The sequence below is a fragment of the Myotis brandtii genome, unplaced genomic scaffold, assembly GCF_000412655.1.
Source record: "Myotis brandtii unplaced genomic scaffold, ASM41265v1 scaffold176, whole genome shotgun sequence".
Taxonomy (NCBI): Eukaryota; Metazoa; Chordata; class Mammalia; order Chiroptera; family Vespertilionidae; genus Myotis; species Myotis brandtii.
In genome coordinates this window covers 881,683-899,199 of record NW_005356519.1, presented here as the reverse complement: position 1 = coordinate 899,199, position 17,517 = coordinate 881,683, and positions in this window count along the sequence as shown.

Below are 17,517 nucleotides of genomic sequence, written 5' to 3'. Positions count from 1 at the left end.
GCATCTGCAAAGGAGAATAATGTTGTGAATCTTGTTTAACGTTTCAGGTCAGTCTTGCTAGGAGGCACTGTCCACCATCTGTCAGGTTGTTGACGTGTGCCAGGTCTCCAGAGAATAAAGACTATTTGGTTGGAGACAGTCTCCTCCAATTTTCTTTTCAAATAATGACTTGGGTCAAAACCATCCTTAGCAGGTCAGAGCTAAATAAGATGTCTGATGTGTTTGACATGTTAGTCTGCATTACATCAAACCAATTTTGATCATACTTCATAAAACTTCTGACATGGCTAATACAATGGCTTTCTCCCACGAAGCACTTGGAAGTGGTATTAATGATGTCCAAGATCCACTTCTCATTTTAATTAGCTTAAAATTTTCCCTAGCCAAAAGTTTTTCTCTAGACCCTTACATTCCTGCACAATTTACTAGTGACTGTGGTCAGTTATTTAGATTCCCCGTCCATAAAATGGGAATAGAGTAGTACTTATAGTGTAGTGTCACTATGAGGATAAAATGAGTTAATAAGTATAAGAGTTTATAACAATTTATTTTTAAAATATGGTGTTAAAATGGATTTGTGGTTCTGAGTAGGACAGGAATGCTAATTTAAGGGGAATTGTTTAAGGTTTTTTTTTTTTTTACATACTTTTGTTTGCAATTTGCAGGGAAACACACGCATGCTCAACTACCAGCATGACTTCATTCATTAATGTGCTTACTTATCTGAGGCTCTCAGGGCCCAGGAATGCATGGAACTCATTTGATATAATTTTCCTGTACTTATGGCATTTGCTTTCTCTCCCTCCCTATGTATTTTCACATTTGTTCAGGTCACACTTTTGCCTATGTTATATGCATTAAAGGTATAAGGGTTTTTATTGTTTCAAAGTCTTACAGAGTTTTTGTTATATGGAAAAATAATAAGTAACCACTCAAGTATTTATGGGCACAGATTATTAAACATAGTAGCTATCTAGAGATCACCCACCCCCACCCTCTGTTCCCAAACAGGAGACGTAATCAACCTTTCCTCTATCCCATGTTCTTTCGCTCAGAGGTGTTCTATATCTTATCAGTCTAGCTTGCTACTCTAATCTCCATCTCAGGCAGAATCAATTCGTACTGAAGCCCGGATAGATGACATCATGGGAATAAATTGCATTAGTTTTACATAGTAATTGTTCTTCATGTAATCTTTCCATTTATGAGGAGAAAAGGGTGGTTTTCAATAGTACACTCATATTCCCTTTGCCCAAGGTGAAGAGCAGTAATGGACACCCTGCATTAGTGCTAGCTGTCACATGACTTAGTCCAAGTTACATAGCTCTTAAACTGCCCTCAGTCTGTCTTTGGAGGGGCCTTATTGACTGAAAGCACCATGCTCATGCTGGAGCTACAGTGAGGGTTCTAAAAGCCAAATCATAGCATGCTGCTTGCACTCCCAAAATCCTTTAATGTTTCCATGTTGCTTACAGGATCAGGTCAGATCTCCCTTATGTGGCAACACAGCCCTCCCTGCCTTAGCATGCGCCTGCCTCTCCAGCCTCGTCCCGCCGCTCCCTGACATGCGGCCTGGACTCCATCTGAATCCCGCTCGCACAGTGTGGATTGCAACCCGTTCTCTCTGTCCTGCTATGTCTTTTTACCTCCCCTGTCTTCCTTGAGAAATAGCATACATATCATTTCCCTTCACACTTCTAAGTAAGAAAACCTCAGTGACCTTTCAAGTCAGAGATACTGTCGTGTTTTGCTCTAGCGTATTTGTTATCATTTGTTCCAGGTCCCCTCTGCCGCTGGCTGTAGGTTCCTGAGGCTAGGCCTGAGGTTCTTCGTCAGAATTACTAATATTGGTAAATTATTTTCCTCTACAGATCACTTAAAAGGACAAAAGGAGTTTTTGAAAATTTTAGAGGAAAGTAAAGAATGGTCCTTATGGATTTTTGTCACATTATTAAACAGGGAAAGGATTAAAACGAGCAAATCTGGGGAAACGCTCAGATAAGTTGAGATGGGATTTAAGGAGGTTAGTTGGGTAATGAACATTTATTAAGCACTCTTATGCATCAGGCATTTTATGAGATTTTTCATGACTCAGCTAACACATCTAAAGAGGGTGTGAAGAACTTAGAAAATAATCAAAGCTTGACTACAAAATAAAAGGAAAAGTAGTTCTAGTCACTAATTTCTCAAATGAGAAAACTTGTAACCATGTTATCTCCATACTCAGCATATATTCAACTAAGATGGTTAGCATCCAACTCTTGTGTTTAATTTAGCGCCCAGGACTCAGGCCTGACAGTTCACAACTGTTTGCTGATTTAGATAGAGGAACAATAGAAACTACTGCAATGTATATAGATTATGAAATCCTAGGTTATAATACATAACATATATTATGGTTGGGCTTTTCTGGAAAAAATTTAGTTTGAATGACACTGACACTTTTAAGCCTTTTTATAAAATAGTACTATGGATCATGTATTAAAAGCCACTAATCATTTTTAGGTTTTGAATATTTTTGTGTGAATATAAGAAAAATATAAAAATGGATTCTTGATCCAAATTTAGTATTATCAACTAATATGTAAATCTTAAAACGTATGCTAATTAATTAACTCAGTTTAATTATACCTTGATCATAATTGCGACTATAACTTGATACAAAAATGATATGTATATGTAATCAAACTTAAGTATGTACATATTATACATACATTTTGTAAATATATCCCTGTGTATGTGTGTGCAAAGAATCTTCCCAGTATTCAGCACAGTTTCAGCCATGGATACTTAGCTCTAGTAAACTCAACTTGGGAGAATAGACAACACTGTTATAAAAGTATTGAAATTTAGCAGATCAGAAAAACAGCTATCTATTGAAATTAATGTGATCATAGACTTAAATTGTGTAGATTTAAATCTTAAGGCCTAGAAATGACGTGTGATTAGACTGCCACCTTAGATTTTGAGTCAGGAAGTCTTTCCAGGTAGAATTCATTTGAAAGCAGATGTCTGAGACCGAGGTGTCAGCCGAGCTGATTTCTTCCAGAAGCCTCTCTCCTTAGCTTGTAGATGACTGTCTTCTCCCTGCATCTTCTCATGGTCTTTTCTCTCTGCCTGTCTGTGTTTTAATCTTGTCTTCATATAAGGACACTAGTCATATTAGATTACTGTATAGTCCACACTATATGACCACATTTTACCTCAATGACCATTTTAAAAGCCTTATTTCTGAATACAGTCACATTCTGAGATACTGGGGATTAAGGTTTCAACATATAAATTTTAAGGGGACACAATTCAGCTCGTACAAGGTTATATTCACTAATTATAGCTCATAATAAATCACTACTTACTTTGGTATTAACAAAAATACTGATTTCCTTTGTTGAACAATGTTCTCGAAATAAAACTGGGATTTCAAATAAATACATTTCATAGTCTTCATTTTCTCAAAAGAGTTTCGAAGGGGAACCATTAAATAAGAGGAACCTTAGAATGTTCCACCTTCATCGTGCATGGGTATTTAATTGCTATTTTCTGTCACTTTTTGTTGATCTAATAAATGCTCTTGTGTTCAACAACACAAGGCAAATACAGAAGGATGGAAGAAAAAAAAAAACAACAGGATGCACTGGCTAGGACTTAGTTCCATGGCAACCACAAGCTGGATGTGGGACTGTGTCTCTCTCAGTTGCATGCCATGAAACAAGGTGAAACATCAGAGATGGAACCTAATTACTCAACAATAACACCTACACCATGTTGCTGTACTTACTTTTCCAAGTGTGGACTGAAGAGAAACCCTGTATTTCTTCAAGCAAGGACCTCATTACTCAGTCTCTTGAGTCTCTTCATATTTTCATTAGTTAGACTAAAACTAACCTTCCCCCTCTCATTTCTGAAGTTATAATAGACCCCTGTCATTCTGAGTGTGCAAGGACTAGAAAGCATGGAGTGCAAGCTGACTGTTGTCTGTGGGAACAATCAGTTCATATTACTGATCAGCAGGTACTCTTCTTGATGCTGTAAATGGCTTATGAAATGGAATCATTGCCAACCCAGAAAAATGACATCGTTCTAGAAGATAATCACCTTGATTCAGGTGCCACCTCCTTCCATTTGCATCCTAAACAATGCCAAGTTAGTGAACACAACATATATGAAGTCATCAACATAGATGGAGTTTGTGTTCGAAATACCTTTGGCATCTATCCCCACCTTTCATCCTCTCTGATAGGATTACCAGGTTCTTAGCATTTTCAGGTTCTCTGCATTTTCACCTGAATGACTTTAAAAGCCTCATACATATTTTTTCTAAATCTTGTCTTCCTATAACCCATCTTGCCTTATCAGATTGATCTTCCTAAGATATAAATTAGATCAATTACTGTTCTTCTTAAAAACTTATAATGGCTCTACAATGCTTACTGGGTAAAATCCAAATTCTATCATGGCCCAAACAATCTTTATGATATTGCAAATCATAACAAATCATGTCCTATGAAGTCATCCTTTATTATTCCCTTTCATCTTCTCACTCCCTACCAAACTACTTTTAGTTCACGAAATATATTCAGTGATTGAACACACTTATAGCTGTGCTGTTTCCTCTATTTGGATAGCTCTGCCTTTCTTACTTCCCTGCTAGTTCCTATGGCAAATTGCTGCTCATTATTTCAGATAAAACTCAAATATTATGTTCTCAATGAAGCATGTGAGACCATCACAGTTATTTATCTATGTTCTCTGTCCCATCATGGAACATTGCACATATTACAATATTTTGAACTTGATTCCCATTTTTCAACTCAGAAGTTGTCCTAGGCACATATAACAAGCAAAACTGGCATGTAATCAGTACTCAATAAGTTATCCCACCATCATTTCAAACTCAATATGTTACTAGCCAGGGCCCGGGCCTGGGGCAGGTCTGCCAGTAGTATGTGGGTTCTTGCTTTCGTGTAGGAAAGATTTCAAAACACAAGTCCAGGTGATTTTGACAGTATGTTTATTAAAGCTGGGGATAGGGAACCAAAGGGAGGGCTTCAGACAGAAGAAGCCACAGAAGGGAAGAAGTCAGAGAAAAGGGGGCCTTGGAGATAGGGTCAGGGGATTAGCCCGGGTCGAACTGCCTCTGTCCACCACTCCCCTGGTTGCAAGTCTCATGGAGTCCCTTAGAGTTTAGGAGAAAAACAGCAAAGATACAAGGTGCAAGGCATGGTCTTCCAAGAGATGCTGTGGCTCCTTTGTCTCGAGGCTTTTTACCTCTCTTTGGTTTGCTGGAATACTAGGGGAGGTCTCAGGGCAGGGTCTTCACAGAATATTCATCAGCTTTTCAGGCGTGTCCTTTAATATGTTGGCATCAAAATGTGCATATAGAGGGGTCAGGGGTTATTTTTTGCTTAGTTTGATTTTTAAAGAAGGTCATCAAGAATATCATGAACGGGGACTGGGACGGAGGCCATTCTGTCCCAGGAGGGTCTGGAATGTGTAATCCATTCGCTCCTAAGTGTCTTTGCTTAGGGAAGATAAAACCTTGTGATTCATTAGCTGGCTGTAAATTGCTCAGATTGTTTGGCCTTGTTTAATTATACTGTCTCAGTTTTCCTTATTCCACTTGCCAAGGAATCTCCCTAGCTTCTTACTATCCTGCCTCAAAAGCATCCAAATCAGAAAGCTTCATCTCCCACTTAATGTCCTCCAATCTTCTCTGCTGTCAGTGCTGCTATCATTCTTCCTGTCATTTAGGATTAAGCCTCGGAGTCTGCTCTGACTCAGCCTTCTCCTTAATTTGAGCTGTCCAATTAGGAAACATACTCACACTAAAAAACAGAAGGCAGAGCCCCCGTGTTTACCTCTCAAAGAATAATGTCTGCATGGAGCTTCCCACTATCCCCGAGTTTCCCTTTCCCTGGCCTCAGTGCCCACAGACAACGCCGTGCCTCCTGACCCAGACAGGGATGCTCGGCTTCCTTTCAACAACGTGGCCAAAGCGTCAGCGTGCGTCCTTCTCCTGATCGCATACACAGCCGGTAAAATGGATTGGAACTTTCAATAGATGAAACTAGCTGTCAGCTTTTAAAAATTATAGTGAACCTAGGAATTAGGAAACATATAAAGGTAAGATGATGTCCACAGCACATATTCCTGGTGCTCCAGCATCTGTTCTCCCTCCAGAATGTCATCAGTGTCTTCTCAGTATCTTCCTCTGTTGCAGGCATAGCCTAGGCAAAGGCCCTCCTCAGGAAGTAGGCCTTCAAAGCTATCTTAACTCCTGGATCTATTGACTGGATCGAAGAGGTGGTTGATATTGGGATAAAGATCATCAACAAAAGAGGATGTCTGGGAGCATTATTAGCAGTAAACAAAATCTTGAGGGGCGTGTTATTCTCCAAACAGTATTCTCCATTTTGCTGGCATAGGAGGGCGTATTGGAGGAGGAGCTGGGTCACCTATGACTTTCTACTTCTGTAGGACACTGGCTGTGTGTGCTTATTGATATGCTTGATGCTTGCACGCCCAGGGGCTCTCACTGTGCCAGATCACAAGGGTTTCAATTGGTAGCCGGCAACAGTGTCTCCAAGCAAGACTGGAATCCTGTCCTTAAAAGCCTTGAAATCTGGTATTGACTTAGCCCCGTATGGATGGAGGTCTTTTCTGCCATCTGTTTCCAGAATGGGCAGGTTTCATCCACACTGAATATTTGCTCTGGCAGGTAATTTTCCTCTGCAATTAGCTTATCTAGAGTTTCCAAGAATTCCTCAGCTGCCTTCACATCAACACTCACAGACTCACTTTCACATTAAGGAATGAATAACAATTCCTGAGTCATTTAAAGCACCCAGAGCTCACACTAAATTCAACATCTTAGGTGGGTCCAGCCTTTTCTTTCAACTTTGCAAACACTTTTTTTCTGTGGCTGTGATCCTCATGGTGCAGAGAGGTACAAGCTCCTGCATCTGGTCTTCACTCCAGATCATTAGAAGTTTCTCCATGTCTGACATAGGCCCTTCTCAAATTTCTGTTTGTCTTGTTGCCTTCAATGAATCAGATCCTTTAAACAGTTTCCACCGCTTGTTCCCCCTCAAGATTGTAGCTATGGCGAAATGGTACACGCCTGACTGGGGAGCAGTAACCACTGTAGTCCTTAATCACTTTAAATTTCATTTCTAGGTCAATCACTTGATGTGCCTCTTAGTGACAACTATAGCAATGGATTTTGTACATTTAGGGAACATGATGAACAAAATAACATGGGACTAAATCAAGCACAAGAAAAATGTGCAGTCAAGATTTGCGGGGGCTGCTGGAGATGTAACACAGCATACTGTTTTACAGCAATCTTTCTTTTTATAAGTGAAAGAGTACACTTTAAAATAATGTCAAAAGTATAGTGCAGTAAATACATAAACCAGGAACATAGATGTTCATTATTATTAAGTGCTATGTACTCTACCTGAGTCTATGTGTTGTACTTTTATACAACTGGCAACACAGTAGGTTTGTGTACACCAGCATCAGCCCAAACATGTGAGTATGCATTGTGCTGTGACATTACCACAGTTACACCATCACTAGGTGATAGGAATTTTCAGCTCCATTGTAATCTAATAGAACTGTTACCTATTGGGGTTACCGGCAGGGACTTCGGTTTTTTTTGTCAATGCAGAAAAGATTTTGAGGTCAATGAAAATGAAAGTAAAGCAAAATGGGGTTTATTGAAGATAGATTCCAAAGGAGAAGAGAGCCGAGAGAGAGAAAGAGAGAGAGAGAGAGAGGGAGAGAGAGAGAGAATGGCCCTGAACTGCTAGGTTTAAAAGAGGGATTTTCTGGGTGGAGACTTATTTGCATTCAGGGATGATTAGCAGAAACTATCTTCTGGGCATGCCCTTATCCATAATGCATACAGAAAAACCCATAGGGGGCTGTGTGTCAAAACAGAAATGCAAATTTTATTATAATTAGTCCACGACCCCCATAGAGAGGCAGTCTGAAGGCAATGTTGGTCCCACTCCTGTTCAAGACCCCAGAGCAGACCCCACCCCAGCCGCTCATGTCTAATTTCCTACTTAATAGGACCACCATCATATATGTGGTCTATTGTTGACTGGAACATGTGGCTCATGAGTGTAGTCTGAATGAACAACTGCCAGATCATATCTGTGAGAAGAATTTCCTGCTTCTTAAATATATTTCCTTCATAAAGCTCTCTTTTTGCAAACAGTTATATAAAGAGATAGCAGTAATGTAGTAATCCATTGAGTAGCCAATCATTGAGTTATAAGTCAATGGAATTGAATGTTATTGTATAAGTTGGATTGATAGTGAGATATGACTCTTTCAATAATTTTTGTTATACTTGTATAACCAATAACTAATTCCTGAGTGAGCATAGTTTTAAACTCACATATTATGGTTAGATATCACTGAGAGCCAAACCAAGCTATAGTGCAGCCTGTGACAAAAAGAAAATTCAATACTAATAGCCTATCTTTATTTTCATTTTGATATTTTGATCATCATGGAGTTTTTAAATTAATTTTGATTCTTTAAAATATTGCGTTAAAAATCATTTCCCTTTATTACTGAGCTTTTTGGCACACCCCCTTAGTTTTCACAAAAGAAGGGAATGCTCCATTCACCTCACCCCAGTCCCAGGCCTGCAGCCACGCCAAGAGAGGGTGGGGAAGTGCCATTCTGGGTTGTATACTGCAGAAAGATGAATGGGGGGGAAATGGTGAATTGTGCTAATGATTACTATGTCCTGGTAAAGTAAGAGATACTAATGTGGAATTGGCTGATAAAGGAAAACAATACAGCAAAACGGAGGATCATTCTGTTTCTCATCAACTAAAAAATTCTTCATCAGATCATTAGAAAATGTAATTCTACAGATATATGGTTATAGTCCCATCACTATTAAATATACATTCCCTTATAAGTCTAACTAGATTTTTTTACTCAGAAAAATTTTTATTTAAAAGCCAAAGTCAGATGCTTTTTCCCCTAATTGAGATTTAATCGTTGCATTGCTGTTACCTACAAACTCCCTGTGGATGTTTAGAATTCCTTTACATTGACTTCTTTGGGCACTCAAAAGTACTTACCTTAACTCAGTTCACTTTGTTAGGAAAAACCAACATTCAAGGAACAGCAAGAAAGTGTGTAGAATTTTAAAACTATCTGAATGTAAAAAACAACAACACATAAACAATTAACTTAAAAATGCCCCCTCAATGTCCTCTCAGATTGAGTACTAAAAATGCTTTAGAAATTTTTAATCCTTTTTAAAAAAATCATTATTGTTGAAAGTATTGCATATGTCCCCTTTGGTCCCCATTGACCATTTCTAGCCTGCCTCTGCTCCCTGCCCCAGCCTTCACCACCCTACAAAACTTCTTATTCCATAATATGCACGTCGTTTCTTTTGCCTCAGGAAATGTTTCAAATGTGTGCAGTAACATTTTTGGTGTTTTTTTTAATTTAATTTTTATTTTTTAGCAATATAGCCGGCTCTTCTCCATGAAACTTTAAGGTTTAGTAGTTGCTCTAATGACAGAAAAGGGAAAAAAAAATTCTCGAGGAAAGTACTAAATCTCAGAACACTTTTTTCTGTATCATCTTCCTTTCTGTGTAACTGTAGTAAGCAGGTCTATGTGTTTGGTTTATCACTCTACCACAACTTTTACATCAGCAACAGCAGTTTTCTCCAAAGAGCTGGAAATCTTCATCATAGCAATAATTCTCTCAGCTTCTGACTCCAAAGTAGAAATATGAATGTTCCACCATAATGTGTGTGACCTCTTGTACTTGCTAGGAGGCTCTGAGAGAGAGATGGTATCAAGGGACTTTTTTTTTAAAAACAACTTTGCAGTTTCATCTCTTTATAATCAACACTTGAGAGGAACTCCCCCAAAGCAATTCTCTTACTCTCTAAGTGCTCATTTTCTTTTGCATAGAAGATTTTTGAGTGTATTGTGAATCGATTAGTTCTGTGACAGTTCAGGAAATATGTGAGGCACTTCCAATGTGTTTTTTAAACTTATCATATCATATAAATATTATTTAATTAAATTAATCTTATAAGTAAAATTTGAAGCTATGTGGTCTTAGGAAACTATGTAAAATTTTTAATTAAAATATTTTGTTCTAAACCATTATATTAACTCAGCATAATAAATGGAATTTTTAAATGCCATGATTCATGTTCTAAATGGAGTACAATGACCCTCCATCCTGCAAGAGGTCTACAAGGATATCACTTGACCTGAAAGTCACTGAGGAGTATAAGTCTCATTTGGATTTGCTCCTAATTGATTTTATGGACAAATAATAGTCAATATATTTTTAATTAACTGATTTGTCATATGATCAAGGTAGGAGTGAATGTGATTTTCAAAAGGAAAAAGTAAATTATTAATGACAATGATACAGTTATTTAAGGCAACATTTTTAAGGAGTGACCAAAAATAATGATTTTACTTTTAAGAGAAAGAATAAAATTCTGTAATAGTATACCTACTTGTAGAAAGGTATATATATATATATATCCTCATAGGTTTATTTATCTGTATGTCATAAATAATATTTGAAAGCTTAAGACTGGCTTTCTTTTCAGTATTCCTGGCAAAGTATGTTTCACGTCACTCTTTTTAAGTTAAAAGAAGCACACAATTACATTTCTTTCTGCAAAAAAAATCTAAGTACTTGTTTGCATTTGTTTAATGAAAATTTCCATAAATTTACCTTGTTTTAGATCATTTTTGATATGACATTAAACCACAATTTCCATTACCAAAAGTTTTCATGTTCTCCATAGAATTAATGTAACAGTTAGGTAAAAGTGTTTTACTTAAGTAAAAATGCAGGAACCAAGAGGGGAAAAAAATTGATCTGAAAGTGTTTCTACAATATCTAGTTCTTTGAAATTAAAACTTACCTATGCTATTTATCTCTCCTTTTCTCCTAGCTCTTTCTTTTGAAAATGATAGAATAGAATGCAGGCACTGACAACATAGCAAGCATTTTGTTGTGTCTTATAGTTTTTAATACACTTTTACATTCATTATCTCCTTTCATCTTCATATCAAGCTGTAAATAGGTTATTATTCCCATTTTACAAATTAGGAAACAAAGGAACAAGTTAATCTTTCTTAAGAGCTAAAAAGACTCATTTTCTCCCTCAGAAAGATGGGGGTGTAGGGGTAGTAAGTTGGGGGCTGGAATCTTGATATCCTGGCTCAGAGTACAGTGCCCTAAAACAGTAATCACAGCATTTGAGACCTTATAAGAATACTAGAGGCTCGCATTCCCATTTTACAAATTAGGAAACAAAGGAACAAGTTAATCTTTCTTAAGAGCTAAAAAGACTCATTTTCTCCCTCAGAAAGATGGGGGTGTAGGGGTAGTAAGTTGGGGGCTGGAATCTTGATATCCTGGCTCAGAGTACAGTGCCCTAAAACAGTAATCACAGCATTTGAGATCTTATAAGAATATTAGAGGCTCGCTGCATGAAATTCGTGCAAGGGGCTTGGCCCTTGCAGCTGCCGCGGCTTGCCTTGGCCCTCACAGCCCTGGCTTCGTCTGGAAGGACATCTGGGCTAATTAGCATATTACACTTTTATTATTATAGATCATAGCACCCTGTCAACTTTTCTCAATATTTTCCAAACTTGAATGTGAAAAAAATTTTAAATACAGATGTTTTCTAGAAGAATTTTATTTTATTGGAAAATAAAACAAAAAAGAAATATTCTGGATTATTTTTGTACTAGCCTTACACAAGCACTGGCCTGTAATGTCAGTGCATTTGTTTGTGTTGCTCGTTACAACTGCAATGTCTCCAACTAGTCCTTTTGTAATAGCCCAGACAAATTAAAGAAGTCTAAGTAATGTATCCCCCCTCAACGACAACCAAATAGCATTGAGGTACACTGTACAAGTACAGGTTTCATCACAGTTCAAATGGAGAATCACAGAGATGAGCATTGACCCTCAAGCATGGAAGTGTAGGTGGATGAAATGTGGAAGAACTTGCACGGTAGCAGTCAGCGCCATATTTACTTTGTGACCAGTTATATATTATCAGAAAAATGACATTAATTGTATGTTAAATCGATGTTGTGACTTTCAGTTTCTTTAGTTTTCTGATGTTTTTAACTTATACATTTATTTTGGTATTATAACTGAATGATACACAATTAAACTATTAGTAGACTAATGTTCTCTCTCCCTCTCTCTGCATACACATGATATAAATCAAGTAACCCCTGTGATAATTCATCATGTCAATATGTAAATAGAGAAATTGAAATAAAGAAGATTTTGTCCAAGCCAATTTGATAGAGATTGATTGACTTAGAAAGTGTTTCCTGCTTCACAGTTAAGTGTCCTTTCTGATATCAACTTCATTTATAGATGATGGGTTACATATAAAGAGAAACAGAAAAGTTAAGATCATAGGACAAGCTATGGGCAACGAAGGAACTGTACTTGAGCTTAAATCGTTCTACTTCAATTCAATGTTCAAATTAGGGACTATTAGGTTCCTTTCTCAGTAAACAATGATGGCCTAAGGCATTGTATGTATGGGCACTGCCGGTTTAGAAGCATTTTGGTAGTCAGTCTTTAGTTAAAGCAGAGACTTTACACTGTGTTGCTTCAAAGGTCCTCTTCTCAGCTCTAAGGAACTTAAGGGAACAGTGTAGGGGAGCAATTTATGAGTCAGGACCTTGTCCCCTCCAATTAATCTGACAAGCTTTATGTGGTTTTCTTTAGAGAATATTTGACTTACATTTAAGATCTCATTTGATAAAAATACTCTGAAACTTATTTTTGTTTGTAAAATACTAATTTAGGGAAATAAATCAAGTGGAAATATTTTGCATGAGGTAAAATATCTCTGATCATCATATCTATTGGTGAACTCTTCATCATAAAAACATTGCTATATATTTGAAATGTCAATAGTCTTAAAATTAATAAGAATCCCAATTAACAAATGGTTAAAAATAAAAGAACAAGAAATCTAATGAACAAAATAAACTGGTAAATAAAATAGAATCAGAGGTATGGAAGCATAGAACAGACTAATGAATCTCAGAGGGAAAAGGGGAAGAGGGTGGGAAGAGATTAACCAAAGATCTTACCTATGGACATAGACAGTAGGGTAGAGAAGGGTGGAGGTGGAGTGGGAACCTGGTGGAGGGGGGCAATTCTATATAAGAAAGGAACACTTTCTTTTTAGCTGGTTGCTATCCTGATATCAATGTAAGGCTGGTTTATCATTTGATAAGTCAAAGAAGAAAGATCACAAGGTCATTTCAATCAATTCCAACCAAGCATTGAAACATTAGACATCCTTTAATAATAAAAAACTCTCAGAAAAATAGAAATAGAAGGGAATTTCTTCAAATTGTAAAGAAATTAGACAATTCCCAGGGTGTACTCAATCATGTACCCACCAACAAAGTGAATTTAAAAACGAACTCCCTTGAGAATTTCTCTTTAACCTAGGGCTTATTTAAAAGTCTATTGTATAATTTCCAAGTGTTTTGAGATTTTTATGTTATCTTTCTGTTATTGATTCTAGTTTGATTCCATTATGGTTAGAAAACATACTTTGTACACACAATCTATAATTAAGATACCCAGTTATACAAATACAACAGCTATACAAGTTGTATACTAGTAAGTTATACCTGTACAAATATAGTAGCCAAGTCTATGTGGTATTGGCAGAAAGACTCACATATAGGTGAATGGGACAAAATGGAGAACTCAGAAATAATATCCACATAAATACGCCAAACTAGTTTTTACAAAAGTAAAAAAATAATTCTTTGTAAGAAAGACAACCATTTCAATAAATAGTCTTGGAAAAATTAGACATCTGGAATGGTCTATCTAGAATGTAAATCCCATGATGGGAGGGAGATTGTTGCCCTGTTCACTAGTGCTCCCAGTGTATGGCACATAATAGATACTCAGTAATTATTTGTTGAATAGTAGTGGCATAGAAAACTAGGGACACTGGCATCTGTAGACAGACCCTGGATCTACTTCTTCATGCCTGTGTTGACTTGGATAAGGTACCCATTTTCACATTTCACAGCTGCAACAGAGGCACTGTGAGTAATAAATGAAGTGACTCTTGCAAAAGTGCCAAGCCGAATGCCTAGAACCCAGCAGGTACATGGCTATCTTCATTCTTTCCTTCTCACACATCCTTCCCTTCCTTCTAATGAGCAGTCATTCCAAGAAAGATGAGACGGTTATGGCTTTCTTTTTCACTGAAAACATCTTAGCTCTGATTAATAGTGTAGTATGGCTGTCTCAACTACACGGTTTAATTTGATATTCTTCATAAGCCTATTCATGCTGTCAGTCTGTGCAACCATAAGGGTATAGCGAGGTTTCTCTGTCTGTAATAATCCAATTTTTAAAAATTGATTTTAGAGAGAGAGAGGAAGGGGAAGAGAGAGAGAGAGAGAGAGAGAGAGAGAGAAATGTTAACTTGTTGTTCCACTTACTTATGCATTCATTGGTCCATTCTTGTATGTGCCTTGACGGGGGATCAAATGGGTCTATGTTCTAACCAACTGAGCTACCCTGCCAGGGCCTACCAACTTCTTAACTGTCCTACTCCTTCCTCTTAAAGGGTTTTGGAGAGTGCTCTAGGTATTGATTCTGGTATGCCAAGTACCAGGCAAGTCTTCAGGCAGATTATCCATACCCTTTAGAATTTTGTAAGGGTAAACTAATATGTATTTTCACCCTTCATTTTCTGAGACTAAAGATTTCTTTTAGTCCCTTCAACTAACATATTTGTCCTTTTCTGGAAACCACTGTTTTTTTCTGCTTTGCTATATCTTTCTAGTGTTGTGTCTAGAGCTTCATGAAACTTTCTCTGGCAGAGAGGCATTTTCGTTTCTTTCATTCTCAAATAGAAGTGGGGAGAAATGAGAGTACTATATCAGAAACAGCAGAGAAAAGTTAAAAGTTTTTATTTTTATAAATATGATCTTCTACATACCCCCTCAGACTTTATTTTCTTTGACAATGCCTGTTTTTGAAATAAAGAATGCCTTTCCCCCCCTGCTGTGTTATGTCCATGTCCCTATCTGACAGAGATTTGTGGGTAGCCTTTGGGCTCAAGCAGGCTATTACTTTATTGTCTTTGAAGTCAATTTCCCCAGACGGCGATGGAGACCGCTGGGCTTTTATCAAATACATATGGCTTGAATTATGTTCCTTAATGTAAACTTATCTGATATTTTTCACTTCCTTTGACACTTTCATGCAGAAACATAGCTCACCATGCTTTGTCACTAGTATTTCGTTAAGCAACTTTTAATATAGTCTATTAAAAATGATGTATAGACTAGGTCATATCATGAGAAGTTTGAATCCTTTCTGTTAGTAGGTAAAATCAATAGAAACATTGACATCCTAATCTTTCATTCTGGAGGCCTCTCATTTGGGTAGTGTGAAAGTTTTTCATAGAAATTAAAAGTTATTTTAAGAAAAGTAGAACTTTTTAAAATGTTTACAGAGGATATTAAAAGATAATAATCCAACAGAGATATTTTGCTCTTGAATTTCCTAATGGCAGAGGCATGTTAGTATGAAAACTCTCCTTAAATTTATAGCAAAATGTAGTGTCTATTGCACCTCCACAATCATTATACCATTTAATTCTCAAGAAACCCTAGAAGGCAGGTAGGAGAACTATTGTCCTCACTTTTCAGCTGAATAATCTTACCTAATAATAGACAAACATGTAAATTGATCGTACCTTCGCTACGCTAACCAGCCAATCAGGAGAGTATGCAAATTATGTTTTCTTTCCTGCTGATAATATATAATAATATATTCAGTGAATTGTTTATTGAATGAAAAATCTGAAAGCTTTTCATCACCTCAAAGTTTAGATTAGAAAATATATTCATCTCATATCAATTTCATTAAGGGTCTCAGATATTAGCCCTGGCTGGGTGGCTCAGTTGGTTTGAGTATCATTCCATACACCCAAGGTTGTGGGTTCAATTCTGGTCAGTACACATACCTAGGGTGCCGGTTCAATCCCTGGACTGGGCATGTACAAGATGCAACCAATTGATGTTTTTCTCTCACTTCCATGTCTCTCTCTCTTTCTCCCTTTCTCTCTCTAAAATCAATCAATTATATATATATCATTAAGTGAGGATTAAAGAAAACCCTCTCAGATATCCTGCCACCAACATTTCTGTGTTTAATTTTTCACATGTTGAAATGAGGAATTTGACCCTTTCAGTAATCATTGAACTTTGCTGTTTCTAAATGTTTTAAAAACATTAAATCACAGTTTATCCATAATTCTATGAGGTAGATAAATTTTATTAAAAATTACACTTGAAAGAGAAGTTATATTACAATTCAAAGGCATATAACTAATAAATTGAGACCCAAGGCCAAATCAAAGATATCTAACATACAGGTGGGGCAAAAGTAGGGTTAAAGATGTTCAGATGGAACATAACACAATAATTAATAAATAACAATACAAGAATAAACTCGTGGGTTCAATTCTGGTCAGTACACATACCTAGGTTGCCGGTTCAATCCCTGGACTGGGCATGTACAAGATGCAACCAATTGATGTTTTTCTCTCACTTCCATGTCTCTCTCTCTTTCTCCCTTTCTCTCTCTAAAATCAATCAATTATATATATATCATTAAGTGAGGATTAAAGAAAACCCTCTCAGATATCCTGCCACCAACATTTCTGTGTTTAATTTTTCACATGTTGAAATGAGGAATTTGACCCTTTCAGTAATCATTGAACTTTGCTGTTTCTAAATGTTTTAAAAACATTAAATCACAGTTTATCCATAATTCTATGAGGTAGATAAATTTTATTAAAAATTACACTTGAAAGAGAAGTTATATTACAATTCAAAGGCATATAACTAATAAATTGAGACCCAAGGCCAAATGAAAGATATCTAACATACAGGTGGGGCAAAAGTAGGGTTAAAGATGTTCAGATGGAACATAACACAATAATTAATAAATAACAATACAAGAATAAACTCTGTTTTGTATACTCACAACTGTAAACCTACATTTGCCTGAACCTATAGATCTCTAACTCTAAAATCTCAAATCTACTCAGGTCTGCATTTTTCCATCAAAGCAATTATCTACACTAATAAAAGAGAAACATGGTAATTGGCATACGACCGCTACCCTTCCCATTGGCTAATCAGCATATCCTTATGCAAATTAACTGTCAGCCAAGATGGCGGCCGGCAGCCAGGCAGCTGGAAGCGAACATGAGGCTTGCTTCAGTGACTGCAGACTCCAACATTCCCCGCCTGACTTGCCGGCCTCTGAGCTGGCAGTTTGAAACATTCTAACAAATATAGAAGGCCGGGATCTCAGAGCTGGAGTTATACATTGTTTCGATTATAGAACGCTCAGCAGCGGAAGCCTCAGAGCTAGAGCCAGAGCTAAAGCTGGCCCAGAATAAAA